This window comes from Euprymna scolopes, unplaced genomic scaffold, assembly GCF_053919585.1.
Source record: "Euprymna scolopes isolate OS-2025 unplaced genomic scaffold, ASM5391958v1 sca204, whole genome shotgun sequence".
In the NCBI taxonomy this organism is placed as follows: Eukaryota; Metazoa; Mollusca; class Cephalopoda; order Sepiida; family Sepiolidae; genus Euprymna; species Euprymna scolopes.
The window spans coordinates 2,501-15,000 of NW_027633219.1; the positions used below are offsets into that span (position 1 = coordinate 2,501).

Here is a 12,500-nt window from a genome sequence, read left to right on the forward strand (position 1 = left end):
AAAGAAACACGCCGAAACACACCGACCGGCACCCCCGACGACGACCACGGGTAAACGGCGGGACTTTGCCTCTTAAGCAAGTTTGACTGACGACTACCACGGCTATTCGGCTAGCTAGCTAGCTAGGTAGGTAGGTAGGTAGGTAGGTAGGTAGTCCTCCTCCTCGGCCACCTAGCCGTCGTCGTCGTCGATCGAGCGACCGGGTATATTCAAGACGCCTCTACCGACACCACCACACCAGCGGGCAGTTTAGCGAGCTTGCCAACTCCTCTGCCTCCTCAAGCGCTTCCAGACGCCTACCGACACCACATGCTGCTGGCTGGCTGTCTGTTGTTACAATGGAATTTAAAAAAAAAAACAAACAAAAAACCCCAACTCTATTAAGATTTTCGATAGTTGGAAAATAATAATAAATTAAGATTTTCGATAGATTGAAAATAATGATAAATTGATTTTAGCAGGGCTGCTGAGTTAGCTTATAGGAGCGAGCTAAAGTAAGAAAGAAACACGCCGAAACACACCGACCGGCACCCCCGACGACGACCACGGGTAAACGGCGGGACTTTGCCTCTTAAGCAAGTTTGACTGACGACTACCACGGCTATTCGGCTAGCTAGCTAGCTAGGTAGGTAGGTAGGTAGGTAGGTAGGTAGTCCTCCTCCTCGGCCACCTAGCCGTCGTCGTCGTCGATCGAGCGACCGGGTATATTCAAGACGCCTCTACCGACACCACCACACCAGCGGGCAGTTTAGCGAGCTTGCCAACTCCTCTGCCTCCTCAAGCGCTTCCAGACGCCTACCGACACCACATGCTGCTGGCTGGCTGTCTGTTGTTACAATGGAATTTAAAAAAAAAAACAAACAAAAAACCCCAACTCTATTAAGATTTTCGATAGTTGGAAAATAATAATAAATTAAGATTTTCGATAGATTGAAAATAATGATAAATTGATTTTAGCAGGGCTGCTGAGTTAGCTTATAGGAGCGAGCTAAAGTAAGAAAGAAACACGCCGAAACACACCGACCGGCACCCCCGACGACGACCACGGGTAAACGGCGGGACTAACTGTGACTCTCTTAAGGTGTGAGGAGGCTTTGCCTCTTAAGCAAGTTTGACTGACGCCTACCGACACCGGTCAGGTCGGCGAGGCTCCCGGCGGCCCCGAGCGGGACCACAGGTTGCGGAAGGCGTCCAAGTGAGCGGCGGCGACGCCAGGAGGCCCCCGGGGTCGACTCCGCGGCCCCCGGGTCGGTGTGCGGGCCTCCAGAGCTCGATAAAGTAGTGGTGTCGCTAGCGGTCGAGAAGGCACTTTTCGACGCCTACTGCCACCCCCACATGGCGGTAGGCGCAAAACTGGAAAATCGCCGACCAGAAATGTCGCTTCGTATAATCGACGTTTTTTTTGACCACCATTTTCAGGTGTCGGAGGTGGGTCTGGACGAATACCAACACCATTTCTGGGGTTTCACAACCGCCCGGCTTCTCCGACATATGTTGGAAAGGAGTAGCGATCGAGCGAAGGGGGCTGTCGGTAGGCGGCCGCGGGTTGCATGTGTGCCCGGGACAGCACCCCCATCCAACTAAGGGGTGTCCCCCGGGGGCCAGGGGGACCTCGTCCAGGTCGGCCGGGCGCTTCCAGACGCCTACCGACACCGGTCAGGTCGGCGAGGCTCCCGGCGGCCCCGAGCGGGACCACAGGTTGCGGAAGGCGTCCAAGTGAGCGGCGGCGACGCCAGGAGGCCCCCGGGGTCGACTCCGCGGCCCCCGGGTCGGTGTGCGGGCCTCCAGAGCTCGATAAAGTAGTGGTGTCGCTAGCGGTCGAGAAGGCACTTTTCGACGCCTACTGCCACCCCCACATGGCGGTAGGCGCAAAACTGGAAAATCGCCGACCAGAAATGTCGCTTCGTATAATCGACGTTTTTTTTGACCACCATTTTCAGGTGTCGGAGGTGGGTCTGGACGAATACCAACACCATTTCTGGGGTTTCACAACCGCCCGGCTTCTCCGACATATGTTGGAAAGGAGTAGCGATCGAGCGAAGGGGGCTGTCGGTAGGCGGCCGCGGGTTGCATGTGTGCCCGGGACAGCACCCCCATCCAACTAAGGGGTGTCCCCCGGGGGCCAGGGGGACCTCGTCCAGGTCGGCCGGGCGCTTCCAGACGCCTACCGACACCGGTCAGGTCGGCGAGGCTCCCGGCGGCCCCGAGCGGGACCACAGGTTGCGGAAGGCGTCCAAGTGAGCGGCGGCGACGCCAGGAGGCCCCCGGGGTCGACTCCGCGGCCCCCGGGTCGGTGTGCGGGCCTCCAGAGCTCGATAAAGTAGTGGTGTCGCTAGCGGTCGAGAAGGCACTTTTCGACGCCTACTGCCACCCCCACATGGCGGTAGGCGCAAAACTGGAAAATCGCCGACCAGAAATGTCGCTTCGTATAATCGACGTTTTTTTTGACCACCATTTTCAGGTGTCGGAGGTGGGTCTGGACGAATACCAACACCATTTCTGGGGTTTCACAACCGCCCGGCTTCTCCGACATATGTTGGAAAGGAGTAGCGATCGAGCGAAGGGGGCTGTCGGTAGGCGGCCGCGGGTTGCATGTGTGCCCGGGACAGCACCCCCATCCAACTAAGGGGTGTCCCCCGGGGGCCAGGGGGACCTCGTCCAGGTCGGCCGGGCGCTTCCAGACGCCTACCGACACCGGTCAGGTCGGCGAGGCTCCCGGCGGCCCCGAGCGGGACCACAGGTTGCGGAAGGCGTCCAAGTGAGCGGCGGCGACGCCAGGAGGCCCCCGGGGTCGACTCCGCGGCCCCCGGGTCGGTGTGCGGGCCTCCAGAGCTCGATAAAGTAGTGGTGTCGCTAGCGGTCGAGAAGGCACTTTTCGACGCCTACTGCCACCCCCACATGGCGGTAGGCGCAAAACTGGAAAATCGCCGACCAGAAATGTCGCTTCGTATAATCGACGTTTTTTTTGACCACCATTTTCAGGTGTCGGAGGTGGGTCTGGACGAATACCAACACCATTTCTGGGGTTTCACAACCGCCCGGCTTCTCCGACATATGTTGGAAAGGAGTAGCGATCGAGCGAAGGGGGCTGTCGGTAGGCGGCCGCGGGTTGCATGTGTGCCCGGGACAGCACCCCCATCCAACTAAGGGGTGTCCCCCGGGGGCCAGGGGGACCTCGTCCAGGTCGGCCGGGCGCTTCCAGACGCCTACCGACACCGGTCAGGTCGGCGAGGCTCCCGGCGGCCCCGAGCGGGACCACAGGTTGCGGAAGGCGTCCAAGTGAGCGGCGGCGACGCCAGGAGGCCCCCGGGGTCGACTCCGCGGCCCCCGGGTCGGTGTGCGGGCCTCCAGAGCTCGATAAAGTAGTGGTGTCGCTAGCGGTCGAGAAGGCACTTTTCGACGCCTACTGCCACCCCCACATGGCGGTAGGCGCAAAACTGGAAAATCGCCGACCAGAAATGTCGCTTCGTATAATCGACGTTTTTTTTGACCACCATTTTCAGGTGTCGGAGGTGGGTCTGGACGAATACCAACACCATTTCTGGGGTTTCACAACCGCCCGGCTTCTCCGACATATGTTGGAAAGGAGTAGCGATCGAGCGAAGGGGGCTGTCGGTAGGCGGCCGCGGGTTGCATGTGTGCCCGGGACAGCACCCCCATCCAACTAAGGGGTGTCCCCCGGGGGCCAGGGGGACCTCGTCCAGGTCGGCCGGGCGCTTCCAGACGCCTACCGACACCGGTCAGGTCGGCGAGGCTCCCGGCGGCCCCGAGCGGGACCACAGGTTGCGGAAGGCGTCCAAGTGAGCGGCGGCGACGCCAGGAGGCCCCCGGGGTCGACTCCGCGGCCCCCGGGTCGGTGTGCGGGCCTCCAGAGCTCGATAAAGTAGTGGTGTCGCTAGCGGTCGAGAAGGCACTTTTCGACGCCTACTGCCACCCCCACATGGCGGTAGGTGTAAAATCGGAATAGACCGGACCAGGAATGTCGAGGGGGAAAAAAATGACAAAGTCCTGGTGTGCCTAGGCGTCGAGAAGGCACTTTGCGACGCCTACCGACATCCCCATGTGGCAGTAGGCGTAAAACTGGAAAATCGCCGACCAGAAATGTCGCTTCGTATAATCGACGTTTTTTTTGACCACCATTTTCAGGTGTCGGAGGTGGGTCTGGACGAATACCAACACCATTTCTGGGGTTTTCCAGTTTGAAAGTTTTATAAAACATGTTCGGTAGGAAGCACACTTTGGTGTGTCGGTTCGTCGGAGCAGCGACTCTTTGCCTCGTGGTGGTCCGGAACGTCTCTACGGGCTTGTCGCAAAGGCGTCAGAAAGTGGCATCTCCGCCGCCTAGGGCTGTCACCGTTATCGCTGTCGCCGCGCTCCAACTTGTTTTGATCCGCCGCCTTCGTTCCTGCCAACCGTGCGCCCGCTCATCGTCGTTAGGTTATAATACGTGGTACGTGTGTGTGCTTCTCCGTGGACCTAGGGCTGCTCGACGTGTCGAACGATATGTTGGAACAACTAACGGCTCCTTTTCCTGGTTCCATAGTCGTCGTGGTACCCGCGTCGTCAGCCATATCTATGTCCACCATGTTTAGCCGATACGTTTGCTGCAGCTTCTGCTTCCGCCTCAGCGTTCGCCGCTCTCAGCCGCCGCTGTTGTTGCTGCCGTTCTGCCATTCAACCACTACCTGCGAATCTTTCGATGATCGGCCGAACGACCCATCGCTGTGCGACCGATAAATCCTCCGGATTAGGGAGAAACGCCGCCGCTCTCTGCCGCCGTCGAACGGAAAAACGTACATTGTAACGAACGAACGAACGAACGAACGAATTAACGAACGAGCGAACAAACAAACAAAAATAGCCGCGGGGGATGCACTATGTAGATCCTGATCCCCTTGTAACCATACGTACGTTGTTCGATGCTCTCCCGTCCTGGAAGTCGCCGCAGCAAACAGGAGGATGAGCAGCAGCAGGCGCCGCCGCCGTAACCGCCGCCTGCCTGCCGCCTCCTACTCCTGTCAGCGTCCGATCTCACAGCCGTGTGAACGTTCGCTGACACCCGATTTCTTTCCGTCTGGCAAAACCTTGGACGTCCCGCTCGCGGTACACGTGCTGCAGCGACTTCTCGTCCGACAACGCATAAGCGTCGACGTCTGCCGCCGCATCTTCTGATACGTGGACGGTGATAGCGCTAGTCCCTTCTTGCGCCACCTCCACCTTTGTTAGCGCCAAAGAAGATCGATCGAGCAGTCGTGGTCGCAGTCGATTAACCCGTTTTCACCGTCCGCAGTTCCCAAGCCGCCGATCAAGTCGTTGCTCTTCTTGTTCGTTCTTCCCATACCGTCGATTTGCACGGCTGCCGGATGAGCCATCCTCTGTCCGGCGAAGCGCTCACGTCAGTGATCGATACTTGCACCGACAGTCCTCCCGCTCGCGACTCGGTGCTCGAATCGGACTCGTTCGTTTTTATCTCGATGCGATTGTGAAAAGGGGGACCGGTCGTCAATGTCGTGTGTGTCGACGATGTTGTTCGCCCGGTCCGCCGCGTTGTTGTCGTTTTTTTTTTTTTTTTTTTCCCCTAACGTTCGCCGTCGCACGGACGAAAGGGTGAGAAAAAAAAAAAAGCTCGAAAAAGCCGCCCAAAAAAATCGGACCGAGGAGCCGCTTGCGAGAACGCGCCATGTGCACGTTGTCTCTCCTCGGTTTTCCGAGCACGAACACGACGCCGGTCGGTCGGTCGGTCGACGAAGGCGACGACGAAGGTGACGGGAAAATTTACGCCGCCGCTGCCCTGGTCCAGCTCCTCCCCGATGACGGCTGTGATGTTGACGTTGACGTTGGCGACGACGACGACGACGACGGAGACGACGACGACGACGAGACGGCATCGATGGCGACCACGATGACGACGACCTCGACGAGTTCAGTCTGCACCTTGACCTCCGATGTCCGTGTGCACTGCCGTCGTGCTGTTTGTCGTTTGTCGTATGTATCGCTGTCAAGGGTGCCGTTGTCGTTGTTGTTGTCGACGTTGTTGCTTGCTCTCTCGTCTCGGTCGGTTGGTACGTTGATGACGACGACGACGACGACGAAGACGACGACGACGACGACGAGACGGCATCGATGGCGACCACGATGACGACGACCTCGACGATTCCAGTCTGCACCTTGACCTCCGATGTCCGTGTGCACTGCCGTCGTGCTGTTTGTCGTTTGTCGTATGTATCGCTGTCAAGGGTGCCGTTGTCGATGTTGTTGTTGTCGACGCTGTCGTCTGTTCTCTCTTCTCGGCCGGCTGTGACGTGGACGTTGACGACGACGACGACGAGACGGAATCGATGGCGACCACGATGACGACGACCTCGGCGAGTTCAGTCTGCACCTTGACCCTCGATGTCCGTGTGCACTGCCGTCGTGCTGCTTGTCGTTTGTCGTATGTATCGCTGTCAAGGGTGCCGTTGTCGTTGTTGTTGTCGACGTTGGTCGCTTTCGTTCTTTGAGTCTCGGTCTCGGTCCAAGTCAGGGGAGAAACAAAAAAGAGGCCATCAGCGCGGGCAGCGCGCTTCTACTGACGGCGAACCCCCTCGAAAAATAAATAAACACGTGCCCGTCGTTGTAGTTGTCTGTCTTATGTCGGTCGGTCGGTCGGTCGGTCTGTCGTTCTGTCGAAACAAAGTCCCAAATTCCAACGATACCTGGTTGATCCTGCCAGTAGTCATATGCTTGTCTCAAAGCTTAAGCCATGCAAGTGTAAGTTCACGCCACGCATTAGAACGGGCGAAACCGCGAATGGCTCAGGAACCGGACCTAATCCTCGGGACCGTATTCCTCCTCGGAGGCGATGGATAACTGTGGCAATTCTAGAGCTAATACATGTGACACAGGCCGCGATCGGTCGGCGCGCCGTCGTCGCCACGCCTCGCGCGCTGGCACCCGCGTCGGCCGTTCCGGGTCGCGGCGCTACATATTAGACTGAGACCGATGCGCGTCATTCCGTCCTCCCGTCGTCGGCGTTCCCGCTCGCGGGTCCGTTCGGTGGCGGGGCTCATAGGGCGGCGCGCTCCGCTTTGGTGACTCTGGATAACTCACTGGTCGATCGCACGAGCTTTCACGCCCGGCGACGGGTCTCTCGAGGGTCCGCCCTATCAACTGTCGACGGTCGGTTAAGTGCCTACCGTGGTTACTACGGGTAACGGGGAATCGGGGTTCGATTCCGGAGAGGGAGCATGCGAAACGGCTACCACATCCAAGGAAGGCAGCAGGCGCGCAAATTACCCACTCCCGGCACGGGGAGGTAGTGACGAAAAATAACGACGCGGGACTCTGTCGAGGCCCCGCGATCGGAATGAGTACACTTCAAATCCGTTAACGAGGACCAACCGGAGGGCAAGTCTGGTGCCAGCAGCCGCGGTAATTCCAGCTCCGGTAGCGTATATTAAAGTTGTTGCGGTTAAAAAGCTCGTAGTCCGAACTCGGGTTCGTGGTCGCGCAAGCGGCCCCGGGGCGGCGGCGCCATCGTCCGTCGTTGACTTTGGTCGTCCGTTCGCATTCCCGGCCCTTTCCGCCGGTGTCAACCGCTAGCATACCCGCCACGCGGTCCTGCCGGCGAGGTGGACGAGGAGGTCGTGATCGGGATCCGGGAAAAAAAAACAAGTGGTCGTCGGTTCGGTTCCGGGAGTAGTCTAACGGGGGGGTGCTACGTGTGTGTGTTTGGGTGCGTTCATTCGCATCCCCGCACTCTGACCCCCGCGCTTCTCTCCCTCTCCCTTTCCGCGCGTTCCTCTTTTTTTTGAACCCCCCGGTCCGCTCCGAGTCCCTGCTTCGTGTCTTGTCTGCGCGCGTGTTGCGGTCGGCGGTTTCTCCTCCAAGGGTGCTCTTAACCGAGTGTCCGCGGCGGCCGGTACGTTCACTTTGAAAAAATTAGAGTGCTCAGAGCGGGCTGTTCAAGCTTGCATACGATAAGCATGGAATGATGGAAGAGGGCCTCGTCTACGTCTGTCGGTCTCCGTCTACGGCGAGGCAATGATCGAAGGGAGCGGTCGGGGCCACTCGTATTGCGACGTTAGAGGTGAAATTCTTGGATCGTCGCAAGACGAACTGCAGCGATGGCGTGTGGCAAGCACGTTTTCCTCGATCAAGAGCGAAAGTCGGAGGTTCGAAGACGATCAGATACCGTCGTAGTTCCGACCGTAAACGATGCCGACCGGCGATCCGCCGGCGTTCGCTTCCATGACCCGGCGGGTAGCCTGCGGGAAACCAGAGTTCGGTTCCGGGGGGAGTATGGTTGCAAAGCTGAAACTTAAAGGAATTGACGGAAGGGCACCACCAGGAGTGGAGCCTGCGGCTTAATTTGACTCAACACGGGAAAACTCACCCGGTCCGGACACCGGTAGGATTGACAGATCGATAGCTCTTTCTCGATTCGGTGGGTGGTGGTGCATGGCCGTTCTTAGTTGGTGGAGCGATCCGTCTGGTTGATTCCGATAACGAACGAGACTCCGGCCTGCTAACTAGTGCGCCGATGTCAGTGATTTTTACGGCGGGCTCGGCGTCCTCCGTGGCGCTCGGGTCCGGGTCGGTTTTCTCACGCACTTCTTAGAGGGACGGGTGGCAGAAAGCCACACGAGGCGGAGCGATAACAGGTCTGTGATGCCCTTAGATGTCCGGGGCCGCACGCGCGCTACACTGGAGGTATCAGCGGGGACTTCGCCCCGGCCCGAGAGGGTTGGGAAACCTCTGAACCACCTCCCGTGATAGGGATCGGGGCCTGTAACCAACCCCGTGAACGAGGAATTCCCGGTAGGCGCGGGTCAACAGCCCGCGTCGATCACGTCCCTGCCCTTTGTACACACCGCCCGTCGCTACTACCGATCGAACGGTCCGGTGAGGTCCTCGGATCTGGCCGACGACGCCGCCGGGCAGTGCGCGACGTGTCCGTCACGACACTCGTGCATCTACGCCTCGGCGTTCGATGCCTGGAGAAGACGACCGAACCCGATCGTTTAGAGGAAGTAAAAGTCGTAACAAGGTTTCCGTAGGTGAACCTGCGGAAGGATCATTACCGTTTTCCCGTTCGAGACTGGTTTGTTGTTTTCCGGCCTACCTCCTCTGTCTGTCGGCGTCAACGCCTCGAATGCGCGCAAACAAACCTATAAAAGGCGGAGCGAGAGATAGATTTGTGGTGACGCGGAGGTTTTTAAAGCCCCAGCTCTTCTTGCTTGCTTCCGCGTCTTACCACCTGTTTGTTTTTTCGCCCACCGCAAGTGATGGCCGCTTCTTCTTTGCCTTGTCGCCGCTTTATCGTTTTTTGTTTTTTTGCAGCCGCTGTGCCACCGCCGCTAGCTAAAAACAAACTACTCGCGACATTGCAATGCCGTCACGCCTCCTCGCACAGACCTCCTCGCACACTACTAAATCTATATAAACAAAAACTAATATAAAAAAACCCAAGTGCTGAACCCTGGACGGGGGATCACTCGGCTCGTCCGTCGATGAAGAGCGCGGCCAGCCGCGAGAACTGATGCGAATTGCAGGACTCAGTGAACATCGACACCTCGAACGCACATTGCGGCCCCGAGATCCCTTGTCTCGGGGCCACGTCCGGTCGAGAGGCGGAACGTTACATGTCTTTCTCCGTTAACGAAACGACATCTTGCCGTCCCCGTGCCCGCCCGGTCCTCGGCACGGTGGTAACCGGGACGTCGCAGGAGCGAGTGACGAGGGGGAAGAAAAATAAAAAAAGAATTGACTCCTTTCAATGTCTTTTTTTTTTTTAAAACCCTCTCCGGCCTCCTCCTTCGTCTCCCGCTGGCAGACCGCGGAGTCTTTTCCCTTTTCGACCGCGTGAAGAAACACTGTGGAGGAGGAGCAGGAGGAGTCTGTCCGAAAGCAGCCGAAGGGAGAACAAAACAAAAAAAAAGCACCGACCTAACCGACTGCCGACGTAAGCGCCGCCTGCTCGTCTCGCTCTCTGCCTCATGAAGGTGTCTCTCAGCGACGCCTCGAGCAGCGCGACGAGCACGGCCGTCGCACCGTAAAAAGGTGGCCGCGTCGTAGGCAACGTCGGATGGGGAGGACCCAGGCTTTTTTTTAATTGTTGGCTTCTTCATTTTCGGTCGGACGGGCGCTATATCGGCCAGCCGTCGTCACACGGAGGGTACCGATCGAGATTCCTCTCCTCCAAACACCACACTCTACTAAAAACCGCCGCCCTCGGCTCGGACGAGACGACCCGCTGAACTTAAGCATATCGCTAAGCGGAGGAAAAGAAACCAACCGGGATTCCCTTAGTAACGGCGAGTGAACCGGGAGAAGCCCAACGCCGAATACCGTCGCAAGTAAAAGGCTTCGGGACGTGTGGCGCATGGGTCGAAGGCAGCCGTTCGTTTTCGTCTCGCATAGTTCGGAGTTCCCTCGATCGGGGCCGCCCGCGGCGGGTGCCAGGCCCATTCGGTGCGGACGGCGAGCGACGGCCTTCGATCCGAGAGTCGGGTTGCTTGGGAACGCAGCCCAAATCGGGTGGTAAGCTCCATCCAAGGCTAAATACCGGGACGAGTCCGATAGTCGACAAGTACCGTGAGGGAAAGTTGAAAAGAACTTTGGAGAGAGAGTTCAAGAGAACGTGAAACCGCCCAGGGGTAAACGGGTGGGACCGCTCACCGCGATCGCGGGGGGACTCAGTCCGGTGCTGCCTAGGCTCGAGCCCAAACTCGATGTGTGTTCTTGAAAGAGAGGCCGTCGCGGCACAGGTCGTCGTTCGTCGTGTCCGCGGGGGACTCGTTCCCCGCGGTTCCAGCTTTTGTGCCCGCGTCGCCGACGAAGGAGACGGGCCGCGTGGATAGCGGGAAGGGAAACGTGGTGACGACCGCGGCGTCGGTAGGTGGCTGCGTCGGTTGGCTGCGACGGAGGGGACTCGTCCTCTCGATCGCTGCTGCCGCCGGGCCCTAACCCGCCGCATCCGTCGCCGCCGCTTCTTCTTTCCTCCTGCTCCCTCCGCGCGCGACTCCGCTGCACCCGTCCCCTTCATCATCGCTCGGCGTAATCATGGCGCGGGCGCTTCGGCGCGACCTCCGCGCGGCCGGCACCGGACGCACTTCCCCTCCGGTCCGTCGTCGCGACCCGTTCCCGGCGTGCAGGTCGAACACGCGGGTTTTTTTCCGTAGGCGGCAGGCGTTTCATCACCCTGAAAACCCCCGTCTTCCCACCTTGTGAAGTCGGGGGCCACCGGCCGTCGGGCCCGCGAACGTAACTGCCCCTTTCTGCCGGGAACGGAGGAAATCTGACACGATCCGTTACACGTGGCGAGCCGGTCCGTTTTGATCCCGCCGGAAGTCGCGTGCGGGCGACGCACTCTGTGTGTCGCTCCTTAGGCGCCCCACCGTCTCGGGCGCGTGCGCGATGAGAGGCGGGATAGGACTGGCGCGGCCTCGCCGTCACGCACCTCGCCGACGTTTCGGGTTCTTGTCGGGGGCAACCCCGCCCGCGCCCGTTTCCGTTTCCGGAGAGGTCGCTCGGCGACGCTTTTTTACTCGAGCCGCCCGCCACCCCGGGTCAGCGACGTGCATCGGCAACCCACCCGACCCGTCTTGAAACACGGACCGAGGAGTCCTGGCCGTTCGCGAGTCGTAGGGGCCACCTCTGACTAACCCCGAAGGCGAAGCGAAAGCGAGAGAGCGTGTAGGAGGGCGTCGATCGGGAGAGGTGTCGTGGCAAAGTCGTCCGGGGGTCGTCGGGGGGTGTCGTCGGTCTCGTGCCGTCGTCTTCTCCTCGCCTCACCCGCCTCCGAGCCGTGCCCGATCCCGCCGGCGCGGCGTTTTCGGCCTTCCGCCGTCGCTGCTGCGGTGCCCGCAACTTTTCCTTTTTTCTCTCTTCCCGAGAGAGATAGGAGAGGGAAGGCTCGTGGCTGACGTGCGGTTGTTTTTCCCTCCTCCCCGAGAGGGGACCGGCGCATCTTCCAAAAAGGGGAATTGCCGGGCGCCAGCTTCCATATCCTCCTTCCGCCCATCGGTGAGATCCCGCGGCTTGAACTAGTCCTATTTTGTCGTCGAGTTTAGGCGCTGCGCGCGGGCGCATCACCCCCGGGTCGGTTTCCCCTTTTTCCGAGTACGACTCGGCCGACTCTGGCGTAGCGAGCGACCAGGGACCCGAAAGATGGCGATCCACGCCCGGTCGGGATGAAGCCAGAGGAAACTCTGGTGGAAGTCCGAAGCGCCTCTGACGTGCAAATCGATCGTCGGAACCGGGTGTAGGGGCGAAAGACCAATCGAGCCGTCTAGTAGCTGGTTCCCTCCGAAGTTTCCCTCAGGATAGCTGGCGCTCGATCGTCGCAATTCCATCCGGTAAAGCGAACGATTGGAGGCCCCGGGGCCGTTCACGGCCTCGACCTACTCTCGAACTCGGAACGGGTGGAACGGGCCGACTCTCCCGAACGACGGAGCCGACCCATCCGGCCGCCGCCGCCAGCACGCTTCGCTGGGCGGTTGGTCACCTCGAATGCGAGT

The 12,500-nt window shown here is 59.5% G+C and overlaps 2 non-coding genes and 1 pseudogene across 2 annotated transcripts in view; all 3 read left to right on the forward strand.

Moving 5' to 3' along the window:
* The first annotated feature begins 6,692 nt into the window (after positions 1-6,692).
* Positions 6,693-9,061, forward strand: LOC145273821 (small subunit ribosomal RNA; annotated as a pseudogene).
* Positions 9,062-9,456: 395 nt separating this feature from the next.
* LOC145273818 (5.8S ribosomal RNA) lies at positions 9,457-9,614 on the forward strand. Its single transcript, XR_013866530.1, has one exon. It is a non-coding gene; the product is annotated as a 5.8S ribosomal RNA (ribosomal RNA).
* A 593-nt stretch (positions 9,615-10,207) lies between these two features.
* Positions 10,208-12,500, forward strand: part of LOC145273824 (large subunit ribosomal RNA) — a 5,722-nt gene continuing 3,429 nt past the window's right edge. Inside the window, exon 1 of the ribosomal RNA XR_013866532.1 lies at positions 10,208-12,500. This exon is cut by the window's right edge and continues 3,429 nt beyond it. This is a non-coding gene — a ribosomal RNA (large subunit ribosomal RNA).